This window comes from Pongo pygmaeus, chromosome 15 (assembly GCF_028885625.2).
Source record: "Pongo pygmaeus isolate AG05252 chromosome 15, NHGRI_mPonPyg2-v2.0_pri, whole genome shotgun sequence".
Lineage (NCBI taxonomy): Eukaryota > Metazoa > Chordata > Mammalia > Primates > Hominidae > Pongo > Pongo pygmaeus.
This window is the reverse complement of record NC_072388.2, coordinates 931860-950538: the sequence shown is the minus strand read 5'-3', so window position 1 is coordinate 950538 and position 18679 is coordinate 931860.

Sequence of the window (18679 nt, the reverse complement as noted above, 5' to 3'; positions counted from 1 at the left end):
ATTTTAATAACAAAAAATACACCCCCTAGCCAGGCACGGTGGCTCATACCTGTACTCCCAGCACTATGGGAGGCTGAGGAAGATGGATCACTTCAAACCAGAAGCTCGAGGCTAGACTGGCCAACATTGTGAAACCGCGTCTCAACTAAAAATACAAAAATTAGCCAGATATGGTGGTGCATGCGTGTAATCCCAGCTACTCAGGAGGCTGAGGCACAAGCATGGCTTGAACTCAGGAGGTGGATGTTGGAGTGAGCAGGGATCACACCACTGCACTCCAACCTGGGCAACACGGCGAGACTCTGTCTCAAACAAACAAAAATACACTCCTGGGTGGAGATCTAAGATGCTAACGAGACATGCAACATATGAAGAAGCATGTACAGTTACTGCGCATGAGCACCCAGAATACCACTCAGAACATGCTTAGTAGCAACTCCTCTTCCTTCCTCCTTATTAATAATAATGTAAAACTCCCATAAGGGTGTTTCTCCAGTGACATTCCACGCTGTCTCACACTTATGAGAAGCCCACCCTGGAATATCTCTCAGGATGTACTGTATTCTGCCCTTAACTTTCAAATATTTTCTTTTCCAATAAATTATGCTGTACTTTTTTTCTTCATGTCTCTTGTTTAAATTCTTAAAAACTAAGAAGACAAGAACAGAGGTATCACATCAGCTGTCAACACAGCAATAAGTCAGCCTCCTTCTTGTAAGCATAGCCCATGCAGAAAAGGAGAATCGCATCACCTAGGTGCTGGATCCAGAGATATATGACAATTTATCCCATGAACAATGTTAAGGTCATTGAGTAGAGTCATATTAAATAGTTTCTGGGCCCAGGGATATGTCACAATGGCTCCTGTGAGAAGTGATCAGGCAGCATAATCACATAACCGATGTGCTAGACACAGCGATAAGCCACCCTTTCATCTGTGGGCATGACCCAGGTAAGGAAGAAGAGTCATAGCATTTAGGTTCTTGCTGCAGAGGTACTTAACAATCTCTCTTATGAGCAAAGCTCAGGTAAGAGAGAAGAGTCAAATCTCCAAGGTGATTCATGTAGAAGTTTGTCACAAGAAACTTTTTAGGCAGGGCCCATGCTGGATCTTCTTATCTTCCAGATGTTAGGTCCAGGGATACGTCAGAATACCCAAAATACACAGGGCTCAGTCAATAAAGGAGAGTCACATCACCCAGGTGCTGGGTCTAGACATATGTCACATCTCTTTTATGGGGAAAGCTCAGGTATAAAAGGAAGGTCACATCAAATAGTTGATAGGCCAAGAGATATGTCACATTGCCTCCTGCTTGAAGTGTCTAGGCCAAAGACTCGCATCACCTTGCTGCTAGGCCCGTGTTCATATATAAACAGCCAACCAGAGTTGAAATGGTGGCTCATTTCTAAACTCAGCTCATAGGCAAGGGAGGACTCTCCTATCCTGACCTAGTTAATTGTAATGATGTTGACTCTCATACCTGGGCTTAATGCTACAAGTACGATCATGGGTCCCTACCATTAGGAAGTTCTCAAAGTTGATTACAACTCTCATTCATACTGTATAGGGCCATTGGGTAGTACACAGAGCGTGCTAACTGGGCCGAGCACACAGGTGAGATTGTGACACTCATATGCACACCCAGCCAACAGTAACTATTATCATCCTCTCACAGGAACACAGGTCAGTCTGCAGAGGAATTGAGGCTCTCATGCACAAATCCAGCCTGGTTTTGAGATGGTTATTCGTGGGCTTAGACCCAACATATAGGAGGTGTTGAATGTCATGCTTACAACTGAGACAGTTGTGGGATTTTTAATCTAATTCCTGGACCATTTTGCAGCTTTCATTGTGAAATTTGCCAGTGCCTAGCACCTGAATGACTTGACGGTCTCGCATGGACCCAGCCCACAGATGGGATATTGACATATTTCTCGATCCAGCATATTGAGGTTGTAACTCTGTTTTCCTTCCTTGGCACTGCCCACAGTGAGCATTTTGACATATCGCTAGACCTTGCACCCAGGTGATGTGAGTCTCCTCTTCTGCCTTGGCGCTGCCCACAGGAAGCGTGGTTATATATAGCTAGGCCTCACTCCCAGGTTATGTGACTCTCTGGCTTGTGCACTGCCCATATGGGACACTGTGTTATATTGCTGGGTCCACTACTCAGGCGATGTAACTCCCCTGTCTGGGCCCTGCCTTACAGGGGCATTGTGATATGTCTCTGTGCTCATCAGCCAGGTAATGTGATTCTCTTCTCCTGCCTGGTCCCTTTACACAGAAGGGATTGTGACATGTTGCTGGGCTTAGCACCAACTTGATGTTGATGTGAATCTTCTGCCTGGATCGAGTTTACAGAAAGCATTGTGAAATACCTCTGGGTGCATCACCTATTTGATGTGACTCTCCTCTCTTACTTGAGCGTTGCCCATAAGAGACATTGTGACATATCTCTGGGTCTAGCACCAGGATGATGTGACTCTTCTTCCTGCCTGGGTCATGCCCACAGAAGGAAGTGGGACTTATAACTGGGCATAGCACACGGGTGATGTGATTCTTCTCCCTGGTCCCTACGTACAGGAGTCATTGTCAAATACCTCTGGGCCCATTATCTAGAGTATGTGACTCTCTACTTCTTCCTAGGGCCTGCTCACAGTGAGGATTGTGACATATTACTTTGCCCAGTATCTACATGATGTGACTTTTCTCTCATGTCTAGGCTCCGTCTTGGAGATGAATGTGACACATAGCTAGGCCTAGCCCCTAGGTTCTGTAACTTCTTTTTCAAAATCCTACCCACCAAGGGCATTGAAACATCTCTCTGGGCACTTCACTTAGGTAATGTTACCCTGTTGCCTGGAATCTCCCCTCAGGAGGTATTATGAGATATTGCTGGACACAGTACCTATGTGATATTACTCTCCTTTCTTGCCTGGGCCTTGTATACATTGTGTATTATAATATATGGCTGGGTTCAATGACTAGGTGATGCAACTCTCATGCATAGGCTGTACCCACAGGGACATTATGACATTTCTTTAGCTCTGACTCTCCTCTTTTTCCTTAGCCTTGCCAAAAAGGGAGGTGGTAACATATAACGGGACCTAGCAACCAGCTAATATGAGTCTCCTCTTTCACCTGCACCCAGCATATTTTAGGCGTTGTGGCATATCCTTTGTCTCAACACCTGCAGGATGAAAGGCTCCTGCCTGAGCCCAGCCATCAGTCAAAATTGTCATTCTCCCACACGAACATGGACCATAATTGAAGTTCTGAAACTCACACCCAGAGGGAGTCAAAAGTTGGAAAATTGGCTCTCATAAGTGGATATTGTCCAAAAGTGGGTTTGTGACTCACTGACCAAGATCCAAAACACTTGTGAGGTTGTGACTCCACTAAGATAACTCAGTTTTCAAAAGGGATTAAGGCTGTCATGGAAAAAATCCATTCCTCCATTGAGATAGTGACTTATGCACATAGACGCAACGTACAGGAGGCGTTCACTCTCATACACAGAACCGGCACTTATGTGGGATTGTTAGTCTCATCCATGGACCTTCGTGCAGGTGTGATTCTGACGTACACCTCTAGGCAGCACCTGAGTGATTTCACATTTTTGCCTGGGTGTAGCCCACAGATGAGATTGTGATCTATCCCTGAATCCAGCAGCTAATTAATATGCTTCTATTCTCCTGTCTTGGCGCTGCCCATAGTGGGTATCCTGACCTATCACTGGTCCTGGCACTTTGTTATGTGACTCTGTCCTGTGCTTTGCCCACACGAGCCATTGTGACATATTGCTGGGTCCAACACCCAGGTGATGTAACTCTTGTCTAGGCTTTGCCTACAGGGGGCATTGTGACATATCTCTGCACTGATCACCCAGGTGATGGGACTCTTTTGTCCTGCCTGGTGCCTGTTCACAGCTGGCATTCTTACAAATCGCTGGGGACAGACTCTAAGTAATGTGACTGTCTTTTTACTGAGCACCACCCACAGGAGGCATTGCAAAATATCTATGGGCCTCTCACTTAAATGATGAGACTCTTTGCCTGGGCTCATTTCTCAGGTGTATTGTGACATATGGCTGACCTCAGCACCGAGGTGATGTGAGTTTCTTCTACTGCTTGGGATCTGACCAAAGAGAGATTACAATGTATCACCGGGCCCAGCACCTGGGTGATTTGACTCTTCCCTCTTGGCTGGGCCCTGCATATATTGTGTATTGTGACATATCACTGGGTCCAAAGCCTAGGTAATGTGACTCACCTGCATGGGTCATTTCCACATGGGTATTATGACCTATCTTTTTGTTCATTACCTAGGTGATGCAACTATCTTCTTTGCCTTGTGCCCTGCATAATTTAGCTATTGTGATGTATCACTGGGCCAATCACATAGACAATAGGAAGCTTCTGCCAAGGCCATGACTACTGGGGGCCTTGTGACATAGCTCTGCATTTATCACCTAGAAAATGTGATCCCCTCCATTTCTGCCTGAGCCGTGCTCACAAGAAAAATTGTAGCATATTTCTGGGCCCGGCAAACAGGTTATGAGTTTCTCCTGCCTGTGCCTTGTTCACAGGGAAAATTGTGACATATCCTTGGGCCCAGAAGCCAGGTGAGGTGATGCTGATGCATGTGTCGTGCTTTCAGGAGGGAGCAAGAACTTATCCCTGGCAGAACACGTAGGGATGTGACTCTCTTGCCTTGTCCCTGTCCTCAGGGGAGACTGTGACATATCCCTTGCACAGACCCAGGTGGGGAGGCTCTCGTGCTTGCTGACTACCCAAATGTGAAGTTGTCACATATATTTTGGCCTAGCACATAGGTGTGATGATGACATTCATACCTTAAACCAACCAATAGGAGAGATACTTTCTCGCATAGCCAGGCTTAACAAAACGTGCAAAATTATGGGTCTTCTCTTACTCTGAAGGTCAGAGAAAATAAGCACTCTTGCATATCACGTAAAGCACTCAGATGGTACAGTGTCATCACAGGGCCCAGAACACAGGTGAGATTGTGTTCTCTGTGTGCACATCCACCAATCATCAGAATTGTCATTCTTACACAGGAACAGAGGTGATAGCGGAGGTCCTAAATCTCATACCTGAATGCAGTCCACAGTTGGAATTGTAACTATCATATGTGAACATCCAGTCACAGTTGGGATAGTGACTTATTTCTGAACCCAGTTTACAGACAAGTAAAGATCCTCTTATCTGGATCCAGCCAGCTGGAGAGATGTTGACTCTCATACATGGGCTTATGGCCAAAGGTATGATCATAGTTTCTATCAGCATGAAGATCTCAGAGTAGATTATGTTTAATGCATACTGTACAAGGCCCACAGGAGGTAAATAGTGTCTTAACAGGGCCCAGAAAACAGGTGAAATTGTAACACTCATGCACACTCTGGTGACAATAAAAGTTACCATCCTCAAAAATGGGCACAACCGGCTGGGCTCGGTGGCTCACGCCTGTAATCACAGCACTTTGGGAGGCCGAGGCGGGTGGATCACGAGGTCAGGAGATCAAGACCCTCCTGGCCAACATGGTGAAACCCTGTCTCTCTATTATTTATTTATTATTATTATTTTGAGACAGAGTCTTGCTCTGTCACCCAGACTGGAGTGCAGTGGCACCATCTAGGCTTACTGCAACCTCTGCCTCCCAGGTTCAAACAATTCTCTTGTCTCAGCTTCCCGAGTAGCTGGTACTACAGGCTCGTGCAGCCATGACCAGCTAATTTTTATATTTTTGGTAGAGATGGGGTTTCACCATAATGATTAGACTGGTGTCAAACTCCTGACCTCAATTGATCCACCCACCTCGACCTCCCAAATTTCTGAGATTACCGGTATGAGACGCTGCGCCTGGCCACCTCGTTCTCTACTAAAAATGCAAAAATTAGCTGGGTGTGGTGGCATGTACCTGTAATCCCAGCTACTCAGGAAGCTGAGACAGGAGAGTCGCTTGAACCCAGGAGGCAGAGGTTGCAGAGAGCCGAGATCGTCCCACTGCACTCCAGCCTGGCGATAGAGTGAGACGCCATCTCAAGGGAGAAAAAAAAGACAGCAAAGAAGAAAAGAAAGAAAGAAAGAAGGAAAAGAAAGAAAAAGAAAGGAAGAAAGAAAGAAAGAAAGAAAGAAAGAAAGAAAGAAAGAAAGAAAGAAAGAAAGAAAGAAAGAAAGAAAGAAAGAAAGAAAAAGAAAAAAAAAGAAAATTGACTCATATATAATGATCTTTTCCGCAGGTAGGTGGGTGACTCTCAGAACAAAATTCATAACATCTGTGAGACTATAACTCTCCTAAGGGAACACAGTCAGCCAGAGAAGATTCATTTATGAATCCAGTTCACTGTTGAGATTGGGACTGGTGTACTTAGGCCCAACATACAAATTCTCATACCTGGAATCTGGACAAGTGTGAAGTTGTTCATCTCATCCCTGTCGCTTTCTGCAGGGGGGGATTGTGACATACATCTCTGCCCAGCTCTCGAGTGTTTTTGCTCTGTTTCCTGTGTCCAGCTCACAGATGGGATTCTGCTGAAGCCAGCATTTAGGTGTTGTGACTCTTATCTCCTGCCTTGGTGCTGCCCACAGGAGACATTGGGACATATCACTTGGCCTTACACTTAGGTAATGTAAGTTTTCTGTCTTGCATTAGTGCTACTCACCGGGGTGTTGTGATTTATTGCTGGGTCCCACATCCAGGTTATGTGACTCTTTTGCCGGTGCCCTGTACACAATGGCCATTTTGACATATTGTTGCATCCGAAACCTAGATGATCTACCTCTCCTTCCTGAGGTTTGCCTAAGGGGACATTGTGAAATATCTATGTGCCCATCACCCATGTGGTGTGATTTTCTTCTCCTGCCTAGTCCCTGCTTAAAGAAGGGATTGTGCCATATCACTGTGCCCAGCACCTAGCTCATGTTACTCTTCTTTTGTGTTTTCGGATTTGTTTGGAAGGAGATTGTGATACATTGTTGGGTCCAACTCCTAGATGACATTACTCTGTTGACTTTGCCCTGTAAGCAGAAAGCACTGTGACACATTATTGGGCCCAACACCAAAGTGAGTCTCCTGCCTGAACCCTGTCTACAGCAATTTGTAACATATGGCATTGGGACATATCTCTGAGCCCATCAAGTATTTGACAAGACTCTACATTTTTAACAAAGGCTTTGCCCATAGGAGAGAGTGAGACATAACTTTAAGCCCAGAAAATAGGTGATGTTTCTTTTGTTTTTTGCTTGAGCCCCACATTGTGATGTATTTCTGGTCCCAACAACTGAGGGAAGGGAATCTCCTGCTTGGGTCTTGTCACAGGGAGCCTTGTGAAATATTTCCGCGTTCATCACATTAAAGATGTGACCCTCATCTTCTGCCTTGGCCATGTTTACAGAAGGGAGAGTGAGTTATTGCTGGGCCCAGCACACAGATCATGTGATTCTGCATCCTGGTCTCTTCAGAGGGTTCATTTTGACGTATCTCTAGACTCATCAACTAGATGATGTGACGCTCCTCTTCTCCCTGAAACCTATCCATAGTGGAGATTGTGAAATACAGCCTGGCACAGCACCTACATGATGGTACTCTCTTCTCATGTCTGGGTGCTGCCCACAGGGGTCATTGTGACTTATAGCTGGGTGCAGTCTTCAGGTGATGTAACGCTCCTCTATTTTTGGGCCCACACACCCAGGGCATTACCATATAGCTCTGCTCCTCTGACCTAGGTGATGTGACTCTCCTGTCTTTTATCTCCTCTTAGAGGGTATTGTGATACATTGCTGGGCCCAGAACCTAGGTGATGTGGCCTTTTCTCTTGCCTGGGCCCTTCATACATGGTGTATGGTAACATATATCTGGGTTGAACACACAGGTGATGTGATTCTTCTGCATAGATCTTGCCAACAGGGGTATTATGACATACATTTCTATTCATTGCCTAGGTGATGTGACTCTCCACTCTTATCTGGGCCCTTCCAAAAGAGGGGATTGTGACATATCACTGACCCTACCACCAAGGTGATGTGACTGTTCTCTTTTGCCTGGGTTTGCACATTTTGGGTATTTTGACATATCCCTGGGCCCAACACTTAGGGGATAAGAGGTTTATTCCTCTACCTTATACACAGAGAAACTTGTGACGTATTTCTGCATTAATCACCAAGAAGATGTGACTCTTCTACCTGCATCCTGACCACAGAGAGTATTGTGACGTATTGCTAGATCCAGCACCCAGATGATGTGACTCTGCTGCCTGGGTCCTAATTTGAGGAGTGGATTGCAACATACCCATGCCTGAGCATTCAGATAATGTGACTCTGTTGCCTGGTCCCTTTTCTCAGGGAAAGGACATATCCCTGACCCAACGTCCAACTGATTTTACTCTCCTGCTCTCTTTCTATATGCAGGTGTAATTGTGACATATATCTTGGGGCACAACTCACAGGTGCAGTAATGACTTTCATATGTCAAACCAGCCAATAGGAGAGATCCTGCTTCTCCTACCTACACTTAGGGAAATGAAAAAAAAAAAATACCTGGTTCTCCTCGTTAAGATCATCCACTCTCTCACATATTACATAAATCCCTCAGGTGGTACAGAGTCTCATCACAGGGCCCAGCACACAGGTGAAATTTTTTTCTGCTATTCACCCCCTGCACCCTCCTGACCATTATGATTTTCACCCTCACATATAAACAGAATCCACTGGTGAAGTCCTGAATTTCACACATGAATGCAGTTTATAGTTGGAATTGTGGCTCTCATATGTAAAGATCTGGCCACAGTTGGAATGGGAACTTCGATATAAACCCAGCGCATAGAAAAGTGATGATTATCTTATCTGGACCCCGCCAATTGTAAAGATGTTGACTCATATGTAGTCTTAAGGCCACAGGTTTGACCATGGGTCCACACCAGCATGAAAATCTCAGAAAGAACTGAGACTGTCATGCATACCATATAAAACTCTCAGGTGCAACACAGAAAGTCCTAATAGTGCTCAGCACCCAGTAATATAATGACATGGGGATGCACACCCAGCCAACATTAAAGATTGTCGTTCTTTCACATGATCATATTTCACTTTTGAGGCTCTGAATGACATACTATAAGGTAGTTTCAAAAGTTGAAAAATTGAGCATTTTTTCCTGTGTCTTTTGTCTGCATAAATGTCTTCTTTTGAGCACTGTCTGGTCATATCCTTGGCCCACTTGTTGGTGGGGTTGTTTGCTTTTTTCTTGTAAATTTGTTTGAGTTCTTTGTAGATTCTGGATATTAGCCTTTTGTCAGATGAGTAGGTTGCAAAAATTTTCTCCCATTCTGTAGGTTGCCTGTTCACTCTGATGGTAGTTTCTTTTGCTGTGCAGAAGCTCTTTAGTTTAATTAGATCCCATTTGTCAATTGCGGCTTTTGTTGGCATTGCTTTTGGTGTTTTAGACATGAAGTCCTTGCCCATGCCTGTGTCCTGAATGGTGTCGCCTAGGTTTTCTTCTAGGGTTTTTATGGTTTTAGGTCTAACATTTAAGTTTTTAATCCATGTTGAATTAATTTTTGTATAAGGTGTAAGGAAGGGATCCAGTTTCAGCTTTCTACATATGGCTAGCCAGTTTTCCCAGCACCATTTATTAAAAAGGGATTCCTTTCCCCATTTCTTGTCTTTTGTCAGGTTTGTCAAAGATCAGATAGTTGCCGATGTGTGGCATTATTTCTGAGGTCTCTGTTCTGTTCCATTGGTCTATATCTCTGATTTGGTACCAGTACCATGCTGTGCTGCTAAAAAGACACATGCACACATATGTTTATTGCGGCACTGTTCACAATAGCAAAGACTTGGAACCAACCTAAATGTCCAACAATGATAAACTGGATTAAGAAAATGTGGTACATATACACCATGAAATACTATGCAGCCATAAAAAAAGATGAGTTCATGTCCTTTGTAGGGACATGGATGAAGATGGAAACCATCATTCTCAGCAAACTATCGCAAGGACAAATAACCAAACACCGCATGTTCTCGCTCCTAGGTGGGAATTGAACAATGAGAACACTCGGACATAGGAAGGGGAACGTCACACACCGAGGCCTGTTTTCGGATGGGGGAGGGGGAAGGGATAGCATTAGGAGATATGCCTAACGTAAATGAGGAGATAATGGGAGCAGCACACCAACATGGCACATGTATACAAATGTAACAAACCTACACATTGTGCACATGTACCCTAAAACTTAAAGTACAATAAAAAAAGTTGAAAAACTGACTCATGTGTGAGAGTCACAGATGTGTTGATGACTCTCAGATCATGAGTCAGCACACCTGAGAATCTGTGATTTCAATTAGGGGAGAAAGTCTGCAAGAGAAAATGGTGCTGCCATGCACAAATTTAGTCCACTATTGAGATAGTGACTTGTGTACTTAGATCAAACATACAGAAGGTGATCACTCTCATGACTAAAACCAGAATATGTGTGGGATTAATCTCACCTCTGGAACTTCCTGCAGGTGTCATTGTGACAAACATACACATTTGTCCAGCACCTGAGTGATTAGACTCTTCTGTTTAAGACCAGCTCACAAATAAAATAGGGACATATCATTGGACCTAGAACGTAGGTGGTGTGACTCTATTCTCTCGCCTTGGTGCTGCCCACAGGGAGCATTGTAACATATCACTGAACTTAACACCTAGGAGATTAGAGGCTCCTGCCTGAACTCTGCCCACAGGGAGGCTTGTAGCATATTTCTGCCTCCATCGCCAGATGATGTGACTCTCCTTTCTCCCTGCACCTTGCCCAAAGGAAAGATTGTGACATATCAGTGGGCCTAGTAATCAGTAACCAGGTGATGTGTCTCTTCTGCCATGGCCTTACCCACAGGGAGTGTGGTGATATATCACTGAGCCCAATATTCAGGTGATTTGACTCTGCTGCGTGTACTCTGATTTCAGGAGGGGATTGTAACATATCCCCGGTGAGCACACAAGTGATGGGACTCCCTTCCTAGCCTCCAACCTCATAAAAGATTGTTTCATATCCCTGGCCCAGCCTTAGGTATGTGACTCTCCTACCTGGTCCCTGCCATGAGGGGAGATATTGACAGATCTCTGGTGAAGCATCTAGGTGACGTGACTCTCCTGCTCACTCCCTACCCAGAGGAGAGATTGAAACATATATCTTGGCCAGCTCACAGGTGTAATAATGACTCTCATACCTCAAACCTGCCACTAAGAGAAATGCTGTTTTTCCTAGTGAGGCTTTGGAAAATGGGTAGGTCCTAAGTCTTCTCTTTGTATGAAGGTCTTAGAGGAATACCACTCCCTCTTATATAAAGCACTTGAAAGGTACAAAGAATGTTATCACAGGGATATGTTGCATAACCTAGGGGAGGGGTCTAGCTATATGTCACAATTAGCCCAGGGGGCAAGGCACAGGCATGAGAAGGGAGTCCCATCACATGTGTGCTGACCTAAGTGATATATCATCATCCCCACTGTGGAGAGATCTCAGTAAGAACAGGAGAGTCACATCATTCTAATAATGGTCTCAGAAATACATCACAATGACTCCCCTGGGTGGAAACAAGGGATAAGGGTCACATCACCTGTGGGCTAGGCCCAGAGATGTCACTCTTACTTCTGTGGGCATGTCTTAGGCTGGAGAGGAGAATCACATCACCTAAGCACTGGACAAAGAAATGTGTTAGAAACTTTCTGATGGGCAAAGCCCAGGTAAGAGAATAAAGCCTTATCAAATAGTTCATGGGCTCAGAGATATGTCACTATGCTCCCTGTGGGCAGGGTTCAGGTAGGACACTCACATTACATTGGTGTTCGTTCAGCAATATGTCCCAATGCCTTCTAAGGACAGAGCCAAGACAAAAGAGTAAAATCATTTTGGTTTTTTACCCATCTATATGTCACAATCTCCCTCCGTGGGCAGAACCTGAAAAAAGGGAAGAGTCACATTAGCTAAATGCTGCACCTAGCGATAAGTCACAATTCAGCCTGTAAGCAGGGACTAGACAGAAGATAGAGTCACATCATCTGGTGACTGGTGCAGAGATATGCCACCATGTCTTGCACAGGAAAGACAGTCACATAACCTGAATATTAGGTTCACTGGTATGTCCCAGTGCCTCCTGTGAGCATTCCAAGGCAGGAGAGGAGGCTCACATTACCTGTGTGCAAGACCCAGTGATATGTCACACAGAGGAGTACAACTGGCTTGCATATTGTGTAAACAATGTGCATATGGTAGACAAATTATCACCACAGGACTCAGCAGACTGGTGAGATTATGCTTCTCAGATGCACACCCCACCAATATTCAGGATGGTCTCTATCACAAGTGGAGAGAGCCCACTCTTGAGGTCCTGAATTACACATGCAGACACAGTCCACAATTGGGATTGTGACTTTTATATGTGAACACCCAGCCACAGGTGGGATGGTGACTCATTTTTAAACACAGCTCATAGGCAGTTAAGAACTCTTATTTGGACGAAGGCAATTAGAAAGATGTTGACTGTCATAACAGGGCTTAAACTAAAGGTACAAGGAGGGGGCCGTGCCTGCTTAGGGTTTCAGAGAGGATTGTTACATTCATGCATACTCTATAAAGGCTTCATGTGGTGAAGAGAGTGTTCTGACAGGACCCAGAACAAAGGTGAGATTGTGACACTCATATCTGCTCTGAGCCAAGAGTAAAAATTGTCATCTTTTCACATGAACACGGCCCACTGTTGAGGTTCTGAATCTCACAACAAGAGGCAGTTGAAAATTGAACAACTGACTCTCATAAGTGGATGCGATCCATGTTTGAGTTAGTGACTCTAAAACCAGCATTCAGTAAACACATGAGGCTGTGACTCGATTAAGGGGCCACAGTCCTCAGGAAAGACTGAAGCTGCCATGCACATATCCAGTGCACCACTGAGACTGTGACTTGAACACTTAGATCCAACATACAGAATGTGTTTGCTCTCACACCTAGATATGGGACATGTGCAGGATTGTGAGTCTCAACTCTGGACTTTCCTGGAGGTGTAACTGTGAAATATATCTCGACCCAGCTCCTGAGTGATTTGAGTCTTCTGCCTAGCCCAGCCCATAGATATAATTGTGACATTATTGAACCCAGCACTTATGTGAGGTGCCTTTGTTCTCTTGCCTTGGCATTGCCCTTAGGGCTCATTGTGACATATCTCTTGGTCTTACACAGAGTTAATGTGAGTCTCCTCTTTTGCCCTGGCCCTGCCTACAAGGGATATTGTGACATATCCCTGGGCCCCACACTCAGGCCATGTGACTTTCCTGCCTGGAGCTTGTAACATGGGACATTGTGACATATTGTTGGGTCCAACACTTAGGTCATGAAAGTCTACGGTGTGGGCCCTGGCTATAAAGGACATTGAAATATATCTCTGTGCTCATCACCCAGGTGTTGTGACTCTCTTCTCCTGCCTGGTCCCTGCTTACAGGAAGAATTTTGGTATGTTGCTCGGCTCAACTCTTACCTGACGTGTCTCCTTTCTTCTTTCTAGATTCTTCCATCAGAGAAGATTGTGACATATCACTGGGCTTCTCGCATAGGTGATTTGACTCTCCTACCTGGGCCCTCCTTTTAAAAAGTGATGTGTCTCTCCTCTACTGCTTTGTCTCTGCTTTAGGGTGGATTACTATGTATCAGTGGAACCAACACCTAGAAGATGTGACGCTCCTCTCCTACCTGGGTCCTGCATACCTTGTGTATTGTGACATATGGCTGGATCCAACACTTAGAACTCTGCTGAATGGGCTTTGCCCTCAGGAGTATTATGACACACCTTTTCATTCATCACTTGCGTTATGTGACCCTCCTCTTCTGCCTGGGTCCTGTCAAAAGGAGAGATTGTGACAAATCACTGGGACGAGCACCCACATGATGTGACTCTCCTCTTTTGCCTGGGATACTGTGACATACTGCTGGGCATAATACCTAGGGAATTGATGGCTACTGCCTGAGCCGTGTTCTCAGGAGGCCTTGTGACGTCTCTCTGCATTCATCACCTAGAAAAAGTGCCTGCGCCCTGCCTACTAAGAAGAATGTAACAGGTCACTTGTCCTAGCAACCGAGTGATGTGAGTCTCCTCTCCTGCCTTGGTGCTGCTTGCAGGGGACATTATAACATATCACTTGGTGCTGCACCCATGTTTTGTAATTTTTCTGCCAGGGCCCTACCAAATATGCTATATTGCTGGGTCCAACGCCCACGTTATGCAGCTCTCCTGCCTGGGCTCTGCCTACAGGGGACATTGTGACATATCTCTGCACCCATCACTCAGGTGATGTGACTTTCTTCTGCTGACTGATTCCTGCTCAACTGGGGATTGTGACATATCAATGGAGGCAGCACCTAGCTGATGTAACTATTCTCTTCTTCCTGCAATGGAAATTGTGACATATCATGGGGCTTAACACCAAAGTGACATTAGTTTTTTCCCTTTGTTCTTCCTTCAGAAGACATTGTAACATATTGCTGGGCTCAGCACCAAAACGATGTTAGTTTCCTGTCTGGACCCCGCACACAGGAGTCCCTGTGACATATCTCTTGACTCATCAAATATTTGATGTGACTCTTCTCTGTTCCCTGGGCTTTGCCTATAGGAAAGCATCAGCCTGGGCTCCAGAGTCAGCCACCCATCCGTGCACAGACAAGGAGAGGTATCACTAAGCTTCAGCACAGTCTGGGACCCTAGCTTTTTTTGTAACGATTTGTTCGGCATGAAGCCCACTCACGAGGGCCTTTCAAGACTGGACTCAAGGAAAACGAAAAGGTCAACTTGTTTTGGCGACTACCTGTTGTTTTTCAATAACTGTTTGTCAGAAACAGTGATGGATGAATTCCACAAGAGGCTCATACAACCTGTTCCAGGATTTAGTGACCATTGTTTCTGTCCATGTTCATTGATTTCAAATTTAATATTTAACTTTTCCTCCTCATTCAGTCTCAATTTGACACTTAATTGTAGAAAAAATATTTTTACAGATATACTGGGAAGGCACAAGTGGTATAGATTACAGACACACGGTAAGTAGAGGAGAATTAAAACCACAATTAATGAAAACCACACCAACCATGGCCAACGCCAATGCCAGTTTGACAGCCAGTCCATGATGGGGTCCTGACGGTTAGATTCTAACTGTTTTACTTGTCCTTGCATGTCTTGGGCAAGGAGAGTAATATTGTGAGAACTGTCAGGGATACACACACAACATTCAGTATGCAGGAAGGTTCAAAGCCCTCCTTGGGCTGCTGCAAGCATACCTAATGCCACTTGATTTTGCAACACAACAGTACGCAGCTGAGCAAATTCTTCTGATAACAACAGAAGTCCAGTGCTGCTATCATTAAGAGCTTTTTCTACATGTAGGCTTAATATTTTAATATATTCCTGAAGCAGGATTGTACCCGGGGCAGCAGAAGAATACTGTGAAATGGTACCACCACCAGGGATTCTGGCACGTTCATAACCAGCTATGTTTGTAAGCATCTAGATTACTGGAGACGGGAATATTATCCCGGATGGTTAATGGAAATAATGGCACCCTCAAGTGAATCTCCCCATCCAATATGGGGACAGGTAAGGCCACCCATAGGATCTGCATACCCAGAGGGCCCCCCAGGAGACAACAATGGTTTTACTATAACTATAGTGTATTAAGATGTTATTAAAGTAGCAAAGAAAGTCCAGGTTGGATTGCAAGTGTTGTTTTGGCCCCATTGGTAACGACAGAGCCATTCGGAACTGTTGGCAAGGACAATTCTCCAAGGTAGTCCATTTCCTGTGGCCTCTGACAACTTGATGCATAGCCAGCATTGACTGCGGTTGGCTTCTGTTGCAGCGGTTGCTGCCCAGTTGATGAACTCATTCTTGGCCTCAGACATGATTACCCAGGTACTGATTACTAGCAGACAGCTTATTCTCTGTAACAACAAAAATGAAGGGGAACATGATATTGTTTTTCATTTTTAGGAAATTGTACTATCCCTTTATGTTCTGCTCCCATAGCTAAAAGGTCACCAGCCTTAGGGGTGGGATCTGATGGAGGCTGTATCCATATTTTGGCTCCAGGATTTAACCTACCTATACCAGTGGATCTGAATTTCCCAGTTCTGTACATAGCCTCTGTTGAGGCAGAGATTTCTTCAGGGTTTAATAGTTAACAAGGTACCAGGTAGCACTGAAAATTGAGCAACCCACATCGGCAGTCTTGTAACAAAAGAATCTGGAGTGATATTGTGTAAAGTGAACTTTAACTCTTCCCGATAATCACTATCAATTATACCACCATACATTATCATGTGTCTCATTGCCAGGCTTGAACGTGTTGTAATCCATTCACCCACATTCCAGTTTGCATTTATGATGGAAACTTTTGCCTGTTGATCTTCCTGCTGATTTGTCTGTCGAGAGAAAGCAGAGATGCATGAGCATCAATATGGAAAACAGCAATAATGGTAGTGTGTGCCAGGATTCAGACATCTTCCTATTATTGTTTTCTCCAAACCTCTTTATTTGCAATTCGCCATTTGTTTCATTGCCATTCGGGCGTCCAGGTAGTAAGACCATTTTCTGCTGACCAAGAGTCGGTATACAAGTAGAAAATCTCTCTGGCCTCCTCCTGAATAGCTCGGAGAACAGCTTCTAGTTCAGCCAGCTTGCTGCTCACACCCCTCCCTTCATCAGAAATGCTTATGTTTTTAACAGGATTATAAACAACGGCCTCCCAGCATCGGGTCCCATCAACGTGTTTAGTGGAACCATCAGTAAACCAAGCGTGTTTCTGATCCTCTGGGCTTAGTTCTTTAAAGGATTTACCCCATTGGGCAGGGGAGGTTTCCTCCCCTATCTGCAGGACTTACTCGGTGGTTTCCTGAGTTGGCAAGTTTTGCACATCCTGATGTAAAAATGATACCCCTTTTTAATTCCAGCTTAGCCTGGTCTTGTAAGTACCATTTCCATTTTATGATGCTACTTTCTTGAGTGTACCCTATCCAACGGGTTTTGAGGGAGCTCATTACCCAAGTCATGATAGGAATTTGGGGCCTCATAAAAACATCATGATTAAAACAAAGGTGATCTGCTTCCTGTAAAGCCCAGTAGCAGACCAACAGCTGCTTCTCAAAGGGAGTATAAGCTTTGTCAGCCTCTGACAGCCTCTGGATTTAAAACTCCAAAGGTACCCTCTTCCCATCTTTTTCCTACCTAAGGCTTCAATTAGCATGTTGATCTAGGACAGTTACTTGCAGTCCTAATGACCCATCCGGTAAGGGCCATAGATCCAGGGCCAGTTGCTCCTCTTGTTTGGCTTGTTGAAAAGCCATGCTCTCTTTCTCTCTCCAGTGAAATTCATAGCAGTTTCTAGTGACTGCCTGCAGAGGTCGCAAAATGTTACCCATGGGCGGAATAAGATGTCTCCAGAATCCAAACAAGCCAATAAATTTTTAGACCCCCTTTTCAGTGGTAGGGCTGCAAATTCTAGTATTTTAACCTTAACCTTTAGTAAAATGGACTGTTTCCCTGCATTCCATAGGATGCCAAGGAAGGTTACAGTTTGTGCATGTCCTTGAACTTTACTAGAGTTAACTTCCCGTCCTTGAGATAGGATTTGAGTTTTTACCCTCTCCAAGCCCTGAAAACTGACTAATTCTTCAGTTTTACCCTGACTGGGCCACTCAGGCAGCTGCTTTTTTCAGCAATAGGCTGATAGCTCTGAGCCTGTTCAGTAAAGACATAGACCTGGCATTGGACCAGGGCCATTCTGGAAGTCAGATTAGAATTTTTCTTTTCCGGCATAAATTTCTCTTGTAGCAACCAGTCCCTATATTGACACATTAACTTATAAGCAGGAAGCAAGCACCATCCATACCACGAAATTCCCTCAGCATCCCATTTACCAACTGGGATTTCCTGCAGCCCCTCTCACACAACCAATGATTCAAAATGCACTAATTTAGATTTCTAATTTTCACAAAGGCCAGCTCCCTTGGACCAGTCAATGGCCAAGGGAAAAAACTGGGGGAGTTTCCATCCGAATATATGGGAAGACCCTGAGCTCCCAGTCTGGTTCCTGCAGCCAAAAAATGGCTTGTTTTTGCTTTCTAATCCTGTTCGTGTTGCCAAAAATTTTCTGTGCGGGAAACACACAACGAGAGAAGAAAAAAAAAACACACACACAATAGCTTTACGGTTTAACAAAATTTATTCCACTTAAATGAAAATGCAGATATAATAAGCAAATATATAATAAGCAACTTGCAATGGGACGGGGAGAAGGGAAAAGAGATATATATATTTACACCCACCAGACTATGGAGGATTCACCACCAGACCGGGAAGCAAAAGCCTGGGCTCCAGATTGGCCACTCGTCCATGCACAGACGAGTAGGGATCTCATGAAGATTTGGCGCAGTCTGGAACCCTAGCTCTTTCTGTAATGAGTTATTTGGCATGAAGTCCAGTCAGGAGGGTGCTTCATGACTGGGCTCAAGGAACACAAAAAGGTCAACTTGTTTTTTGTGATTGTCTAATGTTTTTCAATAACTAACATATAGGAATAAATTGAAATAGAGAGTTATCTGAAACAGCGCTGGATGGAGGCCTCAGGGGGCTC